Here is a 12,547-nt window from a genome sequence, read left to right as displayed (position 1 = left end):
TGAAAACACAACCTATGGAGTCCTCTTCACATGATGTGAAGGTTGATGAGCTGATGAGTGATATTAGAATCGCTAGTGAGCACAACAAAGAGGCAACACCCAGTGCTCAGTCTTCTGAAGTTTCCCTTGTTTCTTCTGAAATAGTACATGGAGTCACAGATAGTCTGCTAAAGAAAATTCAGCTAAACTGTTCCAGCCCTGAGTCCAGTACTCCTCAAGCTGCCATTGATATGGAAACCCGGAGGACTGAACAGCTCCAGTGCGCCAAAATGGACCAGTTAGAACCTTCACCTGTTATTGGTCGAACAGTCAGAAGTAAAAAACTGCAGTCTCCTATGACAAAGTCTCCAAAAGGCTTTTCTCCAACAGTTCCAAGTGGGTTTGAAAACAGTTTCCAGCCAGAAGACACTATGGATAAGCCCTGCTCATCACGTTCCCTAGGAGAAGCTGATGGTGTGACACCTTGTTCTAATAAGAAAAAAGATTGCTTAGCTTCTGAGACCCCAGAGAAGCCTGGAGATTATCTGGTTCAAAGAGTCCAGGGTCTAGAAGGTGTACAGCAGTGTAAATCTTCAGGGAAGACAGTTAAGAAGACTAAGAAGAGCTCCTCAATCCCAGACTGTATGAAAACAAAACCTCTGGAGTCCTCTTTGCATGATGTGAAGGTTGATGAGGTGATGAGTGATATTAGAATCACTAGTGAGCACAACAAAGAGGCAACACCCATAGCACAGTCTTCTCAAATTTCTCTTGTATTTTCTGAAATAGTACATGGAGTCACAGATAATCTGCTAAAGAAAATTCAGCTAAACTGTTCCAGCCCTGAGTCCAGTGCTGAAGATCTGAAGAGACCTCTGCAAACCCTGAGTGAAATGGTTATAAGTATTACTGAATCTGTGATCATGCAGTTATCAGCTGTTCCAGGAATTACTATAGGCACACCTGACCATGACAAATGCATCTTTATTCAGCCTTCGGATGCAGACCAAATGATTGAAAAAGTGTACAATGACTTGCTGCAAGAAAGTGGCTCCCTTATTGCATTATACGATGCAATAATGTCCAAAAATCAGGAAGTGTCCAATGCCATTATTGTATCTTTGGTTAAAGAGCTCTCAAAGCTCTACTTTTCAACAGCTGAGTCTTCAGCCTTAGATCCTTCTCCTTCCTCCATTACAAACGAAGCCACTCATGATGTGAACAGCAGTGAAAATGACACCTTTAATCTTGGTTGCCAAGAAAAGGGAATGTCACCTCCAGAGCCCCCTTCTGATATTCAACCACTTTCTGATATTCCCCTACCATATTCAGATATTGTGAAAAAAATTGTAACTAAGCTGCTCTTAAGAATTCATCCTATTTCTCCAAAGAGGGAGAAGAAACAAGAACAGATTATGGATAGTTTATCTTGTTGGGAGCTCAGTGAATTTGCTGTGGGCATTATTGAAAATGTGCTGAAGAAACTATTGTAGATTAAGCCGGTTCAGGGACGCCAAATATGTAATCATAGTGGCTCTCTGAAGGCACCAGTTCTGTAGGGTTTGGGCATTTACTGAGACAATTATTAATTGTAGCAGTAAATCACAAAGTTGATTCTTTTGATGGCTTTAGAATCCAACCATGCGACATAACTCAAACAACGCGCACACACAGGTACTAATACACGAGGATACATTTATTAATACATAGAATATGCATGTAAATCTAACCAATCTTATCGTGAGGGTTATCAGAATACAAAAGATATATATTCAATCAGTTACAAAGTGTTACACATATCAAGAGGACATACATTCAGTATATCATTCATTAAGACCGTTTCGTAAAGTGAACTTGGTTACAACTTCTACATTAGATACTCAAACAAGTACATAACTCTTAGGAATTAAATTGATATCAACTGGTTGGGATAACAATTGAATTCTCGAGCTGTAATGCATTGAAGTTGAATACTCATCCAATCTTTGGGGATTCAGATCTCCTGCGGGCACAAAGAAACAGTTGCAGGCTGTTGCTGTCCAATCCGCGCTCTCTGGCTCGGTGCCAGGCTGTGCTGTGCGGCTTGCGACGGTGCGCTGCTGATGCTCATTGTTGGCTTTAACTAGCAAAGTTTGTGCACAGGAGAAAAGATGACTGTGGGTCCCAGCAAGTCAGGAAGAGGACCGGTTCGTTCCTGATGAAGAGCTAGTTCTGAATAGTGATTCAGCTGTCAACAGTTCCGACCTGTTCACGAGGCCTGCTGCTGGTTACTCTCTGGCAACCTCCACTCTAGACTCTTAGAACAAAGGAAAGTTCTGGCACTCGGACACACTGGCCGTTCCGTGGTTGTCCGGGCTGAGTCTCAGGATGGTCAGGAGGCGCGCTGCGAGAATGTCCTGCCCTTGGGATTCTCCTTTGAATTCCCTTTAGAATTGTTGAATCTGAATCTGAATCTGGATCTTGTTGAATCTGAATCTCACAGGCTCTCTGTGTTGCCTGTTTTTACCTGGAGGAACTTCAGCTCACTGATTGGCTGAAAGTTCCATGGGCATCAGAGTCCCACGTGGGTTACTCGGCCCTACCAGTCCCTGATTGGTTGATCAAGGCGAGATATGAGTCACTTACTCCTGACACTTAGTAATGCAGTCCAGATGTCCAACTGGCACTCCCTAAACAGATAGGCGCCAATGGATGACCATTGATCATGATAGCCAGGCTTAGCTAAGTGCATCCCCCTGTGGGAGCTGTCCTTATCAGAAGAAAACATCTTGCATGAATAGTTTCTCTGTGACTGCACCACAGAGATGAACAGAGAAATGGGGCCTCATTTGGGAAGCTCAGAAACACTTAATTCTGCCTTATTATTAAGCCTCGCCGCTACACTATTTACAGCCCCAGATACCTCAGAATGTAATCCAACAATGGGAAGCAATATCCAATGTGAGCTGGTTTCTGTCAAACAAGTGGCCAGCTGTATTTACAGAGAACTGCTGCAGAGTGCTGGTTCCAAAGACAACTTACAACAAGCAGTAGCAGCCAAGAGTGAGGCCCTGGCCCAAAAGATAGTTGATTCTCTTGTGAGAGAAATTATGAAGTTCCAACATTCAGATATCGAGTCTTCAGACGCTCCTCAAGCTGACAATGATATGGAAACCCGGAGCACCGAGCAGCTCATGTGCACCAAAATGGACCAGTTAGAACCTTCACCTGTTATTGGTCGAACAGATGCAGTGAAAGATATCTCTCCCAGTCTTTAGGATATGGTGAAGGGCTTTTAATGGTGTCTAAAATATATTGCTCTTCAAGGTACTCCAAAACTGAAGTAACAACCTCTCTAGCCAGAAGGCTTTCATCTGAAGCCTTCTTTGCCACTGTTGTGCAATAAACCTCCTGGTCTAACTCTTTTTTCATTGCTTCACAAATGGTTCCAGCAGTTTCTACTGTATAGGTGCACAAATCTGAAATATCTGACACAGAATCAGAAAACACTGAATTTGTTGGTGAAGAGCTGACACTTGAGCTCTTTGCATTGCTTTGAGCAGGAGAACTGGAACTAGATACATCTTCTTCAGTCTGGGTGAGTAAAGATTTGAGCTTTCCAAATAAAGTCCTTACAATGCCTTTTGCAACTGAACTCAAGTCAAAAGTACGATCAATGGATCCTGTTTCTGTGCTGCCTCTAGAAGTTTGAGGAGCAGCAGCAACATTTTTATTGGATTCTTGCAGATATTTATTTGTTTCAATACAATTCAGTGCAAACAAAACATTTATCACCTATCAATATAAGACCTATTTTTACTTACTTGTCAGGGTTCGTTGTTTCCCATGTTAACATTTAGAAATTTGCAACCAAATTTTGAATGCCAGCACAGATGCAACTAATACAAATATACTGTTGTCTATACAGTATAGTAAAAATCTATTATAGATATGGGTTGTATGTATAGAAAAATATATACAGTACAGTATTTCTAATATATAAATGAAGCAAGAACAACAGAATACCAGTCTAACCAAAGAAATAGAATGGTCAGTATTGCATATTTTAAGTGGATCCCTTAATTTATAAATAATTAAGTGTGCAGACCCCTGTTTCATTCCAGAGGAGGCAGTATCAAAGGGTTCTTTTGGCATCGAGTCTATGGTAGAAAGTGAAGTCACCCCCTTGGAACCTGGACAGCTTAATATTCTCTCAATCAAAACCTAGTGGGAGCTGATCTGAACATGTCAGGGAAGGAACCACTAAGCAACAGCTAGGTGGACTAAAATTCAGGATTTACTGTACTGAAGGAACAAATTAACATATTTCTTTACATTTGTTCTTTAGTTATGACACTGTGCATTTTAACCTCAAGAAGCTATCTGGAAAAATAAAATGCATCCATTACATTCAGACATTACAAGCAGTGTACCTTACCTGTCCATATAAATTGTTATTGTTATTGACCAACAGTTCCAAACCTGTAAAAATGTCTCTTATCAAATTAGGATGGACCTGTTCTGTACCTACTGTAATTAACAGACATTTGTGTAGAAAGTACTGGAAAATGGAACTCTTATTTTGTAAATATGATGATAGTTGTGATGTGCATTTTCCTTTACAATAAAACTACAAATCCAGATTTGTTTTCCCTAATACTGTATAACATCTCAGAAATATCCCTATTGTCAGTTCATAGCATACGTACTAAACTCACCTGTCTGTGGATGTCAGCTTTATCACTCAATTAGTACAAGAGCAATCAGGTGAGTTAATGCTACTATAGAGAGACTTGCTCACAGTATCGTCTACATTTCCAAACTGATATCTGCATCATAAAAAAACTGAGATGCATTATTTTCTATACATGCAATTGTAAACATTCACATTGATTTCTTATTTTATATTCCATTGTCTGCCTTTATTCTAGTGTTAACGTCAGTGCTAAACATATACACACCCCATAATCCTTATCTTCTTCTCCGTAAGAGAAGTGTTACTTGTTTTGATTTACTTTTAAAAATGAAACAACAGTCACTGAACTGTAACTTTTTGTTTTTTTGTGACAGGAGTTGCCCGGACACTCATCTTGGTATGTGTACACTCCCAGCCTTAATAAGGACAAAAATCTCAGTCCAGCCCAAAGCAAGAGTGGTCTGCGCATTGACATAGCAAAACATTACATGACCCCAATGCAACTGACCAAAACATCTGAGAGCGAAGGGCTTCTCTCGCACAGCAACATCCCCTTTGCAGTTAATACGCCGGATGGAGATGTGAATGTGAGCCAGAAAGTCAAGAAACATCCTTTGAAAAAGTTTGGCTCCATGATAAAGCATAAGATCATGGGTAATAGGTCAAAAGACGTCAGAATTCAGAATGAAACAAATCCATCTTTGGAAAACTTAAGAGCCCAGGGAACATCCAGTGGACGCGGGAGCTGTGAAAGCTTTGGACCATTTAAAGTGCCTGATGAGTACAATGAGCCTCAAAAACACAAGGTATTGATTAGATACCCAAACTTTAATTATTAATTAATTTGGGCATTATTGTATTTTTAATATTAGCACTACAGAAATAATTTGAATAGAATGCTCATTTGTACATCAAATAACATTCTAGAAGACATTCCTATTAATTGCAAACAACAAGAATAGCAACTGCTATGGTGGCCAATGCTGAATGTTCTGTATGAATAATGACTACAAATTTATCAAGATCAATACAGTACGTAACAGTTCAAGTTTAATACCTGTGGAAGAAATATTCCTAAATTGTTTTCTTTGTGTGCTCATAGTTCTTCAAAAAAGAAGTTTTTAGTTTGGACAGATTCAGTAGGAACAAGCCTCAGAACACTCCAGATGGTGAGTATTTAGTTTGTGACTGTGATTTTATTTTGTGTAGCACATTAGTGACAAGTGTGGTTCAGAATTAGACATTGGATGGAATTTATGTAGAATGGGGGAATTCATCCTAAATTTAGAATCCTTTAAAAAACAAACTGATTTGTATACAAATTGGCCTTAGTGTTCTGCAAACGTCAAGTTTTATTGACTCTGCTACCTCCATAGGAATGGTGAGGCAGAACTCTAAACTCCACTCTGATCAAGTGGTCAACTGTGCACCTCTACTCTTCCCTGATCTCTCTTCTTCTAAATAGTCCATTGTCCAGTGCATCAATCTTTGGAAGTCCTCTTCAACAGTACTCTATTTTCTCCATTTTCAGTGTCCTCCCTCATTCCCTTCTATAGTATCTCTCGGTATAGTAAATATGACTAAATGTGACTTATATGATAGATATAAGATATAAGCTAATACGTCTTCCTTCTTTTACAAGTAAAGTTATGAAAACCACTTTAGAACTAAACAACAGAATCGCTCATATGAAAATAAGACCCTAGCAGTAGTCAATATGGTTTTAGAAAAGGTCATTCTTCCTTTACCATCTTGTTAAAATTCTTCAAACAAGTCACAGCAGTAAACACACACAGAACGTACAAAATGATATGATTAGATTTTAAAGATGCTTTTGATAATGTTCTTCTTAAATTAAAGGCAATAGGCATTTAGGGAAATTCATGTATTGAACTGGTTAAGGGACAGGTAATAGTACAGATCAGGGGTGAATAGTCCAATAGAAGATGACAGGAATAATAGTTATGAATGTGATTGAAATGACTGAAAAACAGTTGTCTAATAGCCAAATTATCACACACCTTTAATCAAATAGCTTCTTATTGAATAAACCTGACATTAAGATGCCTCTGGGTAGAACTGTATCCAAAGTCTATCTGACCTGCTGCCATGGAATAAAGAAACTGGAACAGTGACATGTCAAACCACTCTGTGTTTCCAGGGATCCCTGTAATTCCAAACTCCAGGAAGATGCCTAAAAAAACATCTTTGCTGTCGAAGATGTCGACTGCTTTATCCAGAGCCTTCCTGTAATAATCCATCTGCCACCATCAAACATGTTTCACATGGAGGGGAAACTCCTTGCAATGCAAAATCAAAAAAGGAGTTTTAATGATGGGAACTACTGTTTCTGAAATAAAAATAATTGCATTCATGTTTTTGTATAAAGTTGTGTTATTCAAATAGGTGAGCACACTACCACATCCATGACCAGACACTCAACTAAATCACAAAATGGTTTGTTAGTTTTAATGTTGTCTGTAAATGTCTTATTGGTGTACTACACCATTAAAAAAAAAACAGTCTTAGCCTTCATAATTCTATTCATAGTTATAGCAAGACCTGATTTACTCTAAGTATTCAAAATCCTCAAAGCTACTGACCCACAGTAGTGCACTTTATAAGATTTAGTAGTGCAGCACGAACTGTTCCGATCCGAGTTCCAAAAGTCTGTGTGCGAGTTCCTCTTGCGCACGCCGGTGAGTGCACAAGATCAACGGTAAAGCTGCCAGAACTGAGAGGGACCCACTAGAGGTCACCACAGCCAGGCAGAATAGGGACTTGAGTAGTGCGTTATGGGAGTTGTAGTTCACAAAGCCAACGCTATGTCCGTGAGCAACTATAGCCAGTTCTAAAACCCGGCTCCCCTTAAGTGAGGATTACACTTGCATTCCAGGCTTTTCTATAGAAAAAAAAACTCGCTATGGTATCTCAGATTTGCGACTTAGTATCTCAGAATTGCGACTTAGTAACTCAGAATTGCGACTTAGTATCTCAGAATTGCAACTTAGCAACTCAGAATTGCAACTTTATATCTCACATTTGCGACAGCGGCGAGGGCACAAGCCCTAGAACCCAAATCCGTTACAAATCAAAAGGACAGACAATGAAATATGGGCTATTTCGAAGTCGCAAATGTGAGATACTAAGTCGGAATTCTGAGTTACTAAGTCGCAATTCTGAGATACTAAATCGGAATTCTGAGATACCATAGCGCATTTTTTTTTTTACTCCCTGGCGGAAACGGGCTTCCATACTTTTCAACCATCTTTTCCTTTTCCAACATTTCCTAAAATATTGGGGGTTTTTTTAAGTGCGTTTGATTGAAACAGTTCTTACATAAAAATAACACAATTTTCTAAAATCATTTTGAATTATATTTTAATAAAAAACGAAGGTGCGTTCATCATTTATCATAATGCAGAAAGTTATCTTTTTAGAAATAAAATTGGTGAACGTGTTTGGGGGTCATTTAATTTGATTCCAGACATGTGCACCTTATGTAGGGGGTTTGCGTGTTCTCCCTGCTTTCACATAATCTTTCTTTGGGTGATTCCCTCCATCTTCCATCTTCAACACATGCTTGTTCAGTTCACTGGAATGTCTATATGGATTGTATTCTCTTTTTTTACTAGGGATGTGAATTTGAAGGACTGTATCCACATCTTATTGCACCCAGCCTGACCGTGTGGCTCTGCAGATCAATCAGTGAACACACATTTAGTTAGTAAATTTGATCCCTCTGTCATCCGCTGAGTCTTTTTCAGACGTTCCAAGCTTTGGCATTTGTATTATGTAATCTTGGTCACAAATCCGAATACAGATTCTTTCCAAAAGAAAGGATAATATCTTGCAACTAAACAGATAAGCAGTATAATTGTTGATGACTGTAATTTTCTTTGATCTCACACTGCAACCGAAATGAAGAAACTGACCTCTGGTAATTGCAGAGCCCTTCTCCACAGCATTGAATTGGATCAAGTGATTAGACAATGGATGGATAATATTCCATGTGTCATGCTGCTGTGACTGAGAATATTGAGGACAACACCTGTATAACTATAAATGGATACAATACCAGAATTGACCATAATTAAAATTGCATTTCTACACTTCTTTTCCATCCCAAAGGATCCCAAAATCCAGCACGCATTGTCCACCACTATACCAGCAGTTCCTCGGAGCTACAGATGAAAAGTGGTTAAAAAGTGAGAAATGTCTTCACCAATTGTTTTAAGGAAAAACTTTAGGAAGGCCAGATTAAGAATTCCAGAGTGAAATCTAGCCAGAATACAGAGGGGTTAACACACCTATTCATATAAACAGGGATCTTAAATAACCAAGTATGAAATTTAAAGCACGGCATTGCTACCGTACAAATACCTTCAGCCAAACCGCAAACAACCAGAACGCATCTCGAGGCTGAGGAATTAGGAACCTCGTGAAATGGCTGTTCCGTTGTGACCTCATCCTACCGCCGCACCCAGATTTGTTTTTAAAAAGTTTCTGTCTGTACGTTTTTAATCCTTTTCTGCAGCTACCCAGCTACAGATACCAGCTTACCAATTTAACAGCTTCTTCCTGCATATTAGGTGTCGTTTTAGACATATCTAGAAAAGACACATACAGACACATCAACCGCCAAAAAGCAAGACTGGGCAGAGAGGACGTTTTCATCCTTATTTCACCGGTGAAGCCCAACTGAAAGGAACTAGGAGACAGCAGAGTGCAAGAGTAGCATTATAAAACGCTTAAAAAAAGGGTTTTATAAGACTATAAAACCTACTGTATATACAATATACTTCTATAAGAAATTAAGTCTGAAGGTGAACCGGACCCCTAGTCACATTACGGACACTACAAAAAGTAGTTATTTTTAGGATATTTTCTTTAGCAGCGCCACTTGCTTTCTATAACACAGTTAGGAAATGGAAGGGCGCATCGCGGTAGTCACTGGAAACTAGGTCTTGATATACAGAAAAAAGACATAGTTTTTAAAAATACAAGTAATAGGTTTATTCCATGCTGAAAAAAAGAAGAAAGAGAACACAACGTTTCGGCCGTGGAGCCTTCTTCAGGTGTCAAAAATAGTACAGGTGTTTTTAAAAATAGTATAGTTGGAAATTTCCGTATGTACTGTGGCCACTGTTTTGTTATGTTGCTCTGTACAAATTACTAATCAGTCCGCGCTTTTCAAACAAGGTGTTTATTACTTTGTATTATTATTATTATTATTATTAGAGGTGTAAATTATTAAAAGGCAAACCGTGTGTTATATTTTTGGGGTCTCCAGGCTCCACTGGCAGAGCCAGACTGTTTGGGACGTGTGACCACACAGGTTTGATACCGTGAAGGCTTTGAGTTAGAATGGCGACATTCAAATTAGTATCCAAGATGCACTTCTTAAATTGAAATGTTTAGATCAACAAACTACAGTAGCTCAGCCTTCACTCTTATACATATACTGTACAAACACATTCTATCGTTGTGAGCTCAAATTAAAAATCTAATGGAAAAAGTCAGTGTTGGTTTTGAAGTGCACACTCAGCTATAATAGTGCTTAGGAGAACTTTGCAATGAAGGGAGTGTGACACTCTAGTAAAAGGCTGTGCTGGCTTTCAGAAAACAATAGTGAAGAAGTTCTTGGAGCTCCAGGAGCAGAACGAGATTCCCAGGGATATCAGCTTCACCGATGTGAGGGAATGGCTCCTGGAGGAAGGATCCAAGAATATTTCAGACCAGTTTATGGCTAACAGAGACAGGTAATGACATACGGAAGCTCCTCACTCTTTAACAGCAAGTTCCTGCTTTTTAGATTCCCTGATTTGTTTTTTTTTTTTCGTTTCGCTGTAAATATTACTGTTATGTTAAAACATTGGATGTCAAGAATACAACTGTAAGTAAAGGTTTGCCTTAAGTTAATTAATTGTGCAAGCAAGTGAAAGTCTTGACTGAGTCAAAGTTTTCCAAAAGATAAACATTTGCTCTACGGAAAAACCACATTCACAAATTCCTCTGCTGCTGTCTGACATTTTGACCTTGCCTTGTGGATTAAGCTTTCTTTGCTGTTGTTGTTTATGAAGGCACCAGGCAGGAGCTCAGAAAACAGAGGGGATATGCAGTGGTGAAATACAGCGTATGAAAGGTCTGCAGTACAGCAGACAGGATGAGGTATGAGAATACAGTTTGATTTATTTTGACCCAGGGCTGCTCCTGGTCATCACCTGGATGACAGATCTTTAATAGCTGGTTTCCTTCTGCATCTTAAACTGATTAGAGACATTTATATCAACTCTGGCAAGTGACTTTGTGACACCTCTGTAAATACAGCATGATTGGGGAGCAAGCAAAAGATAACAGGATCTCTAGCATAACTATTTTAAAAGATGTCTTTCTGACAAGTAATTGCAATATTGGGAGCCCTGTTGCCACTCTGCAAAGTGCATCAGAGACTCAATTTGTTACAAGCAGTACAGGGTTTTAATAAGATGTTGCGCTGTAAGAGAAAGCTCAGCACTTTGTCCCTTCTAACACTTCCCCTTTCCCTAAGGCAAAACAGATTACATCATAAAACGAAAGAAGAAGCACCACTAGATTTGTTTTTCAAAATTTATCAGTTACTTTCAGCTAATCTAATGACCCAGACAGCATATATTGTTTTGGTACACTGTCTTCTAAAGTAACCTAAACAAGGCGTACTTTGTTGATGCACTGTTTTCTAAAATTCTGCCCGTAGCGGTCACATCCTTGAAATGTATTTTCTAACAGCACCAATATATATTTTTTGCAAAGCTCTCTACATTTTAAGAATCAATTTACTTATTAGATTTCCATTTCAATTCCCTCCTTTTTATTCTTAAAATGTTTACAAGTTAGATTCTTCATACGTATTCCCAGGAGGCTCCCATACGTCGGATTCTTGCGTTCTTATCAGAATATACTGATGCGTAAACATATTCATTACCATATTTCGAAGGATTGGAATAATACATGTCATACAGCAACATTAAAACAGGAAGACAAGTATCACAGCCCGTATAATCGGTGTTAGTAACTTAAAGAAAAACAATCCCCCTGGCCCAAACAGTGATTCTAACCAGGAGAGAAAAGCCGGTGTATCTTTAATGCCTCTCTCTTTATTCACCTAGTCTTTTAGTTCTTTCAAATGCTGAATAGCGAGCGTAATATTTCTGTAATCATCGTCATTAGCTGGAATATATGTACAGCAGGAGTCTCCTACTAAAGCACAGACTCCTCCAGATGCTGCATTTTGAAGGTCCAGCATGAACCTGTTCTGGAGTGCCATTAATCTAACTCCCCTTTGAGTAGGTTAAATATGTTATGGTAAAGGTGGGAAAAGATCTAGGGTCTGGCTTTGGAAATCCTGCCACTAGACTTATACATTCAGAAATGTGACTACCAACTGGTCGGGGGGAAAAGTCACATGGGTGAGGCTGTAGAATGAGGCATTAAAGCACATACATAACAAGATGCATTACATTTCTTTAACTTTACAGTATGATTTATAAATTTATACCACAAATTACTCATATCCCCCTCATTATCAGTTTCATTCAGCCAGTTTGTATACAAAGAGGCTTTGCATTTAGATTCTTCCTCTTTTGGGGTGGTGACAGGCTTCCACATAAAAAGGAAAAAGGCTGTGCACATCAGTCCCAAGCAGGTGATCCCCATCTGTCCTTGTGGAGACATCACTCCTGCGCTTTGCTCAGTTCGTTTGTGACCTTTTTACAGTGGGAAGCATGAATCCAGGGCATCCTTTCCATGACCTTCACAGCAGTGGCAGTGGTCAGCAGCACCTGGTACGGTTTCTTTTTCCTGAAGTCTTTCACCAGAATCCAGTCTCCTTATTCACTCATTAGTTCTTACAGC

The 12,547-nt window shown here is 39.2% G+C and overlaps 2 long non-coding RNA genes across 3 annotated transcripts in view; one reads left to right on the top strand and one right to left on the bottom strand.

The window, feature by feature from the left end:
- The window catches only part of LOC148652307 (uncharacterized), a 75,886-nt gene that overhangs the window by 38,360 nt on the left and 24,979 nt on the right, over positions 1-12,547 (bottom strand). The gene's annotated exons all lie outside the window — the stretch shown is intronic.
- Positions 5,755-7,028, top strand: LOC148652309 (uncharacterized). Its single transcript, XR_015925076.1, has 2 exons — positions 5,755-5,823; positions 6,816-7,028. It is a non-coding gene; the product is annotated as an uncharacterized LOC148652309 (long non-coding RNA).

The sequence above is a fragment of the Lepisosteus platostomus genome, chromosome 11 (assembly GCF_059453375.1).
Source record: "Lepisosteus platostomus isolate fLepPlt1 chromosome 11, fLepPlt1.hap1, whole genome shotgun sequence".
Taxonomy (NCBI): Eukaryota; Metazoa; Chordata; class Actinopteri; order Semionotiformes; family Lepisosteidae; genus Lepisosteus; species Lepisosteus platostomus.
This window is presented reverse-complemented; position numbering and strand designations above follow the sequence as displayed.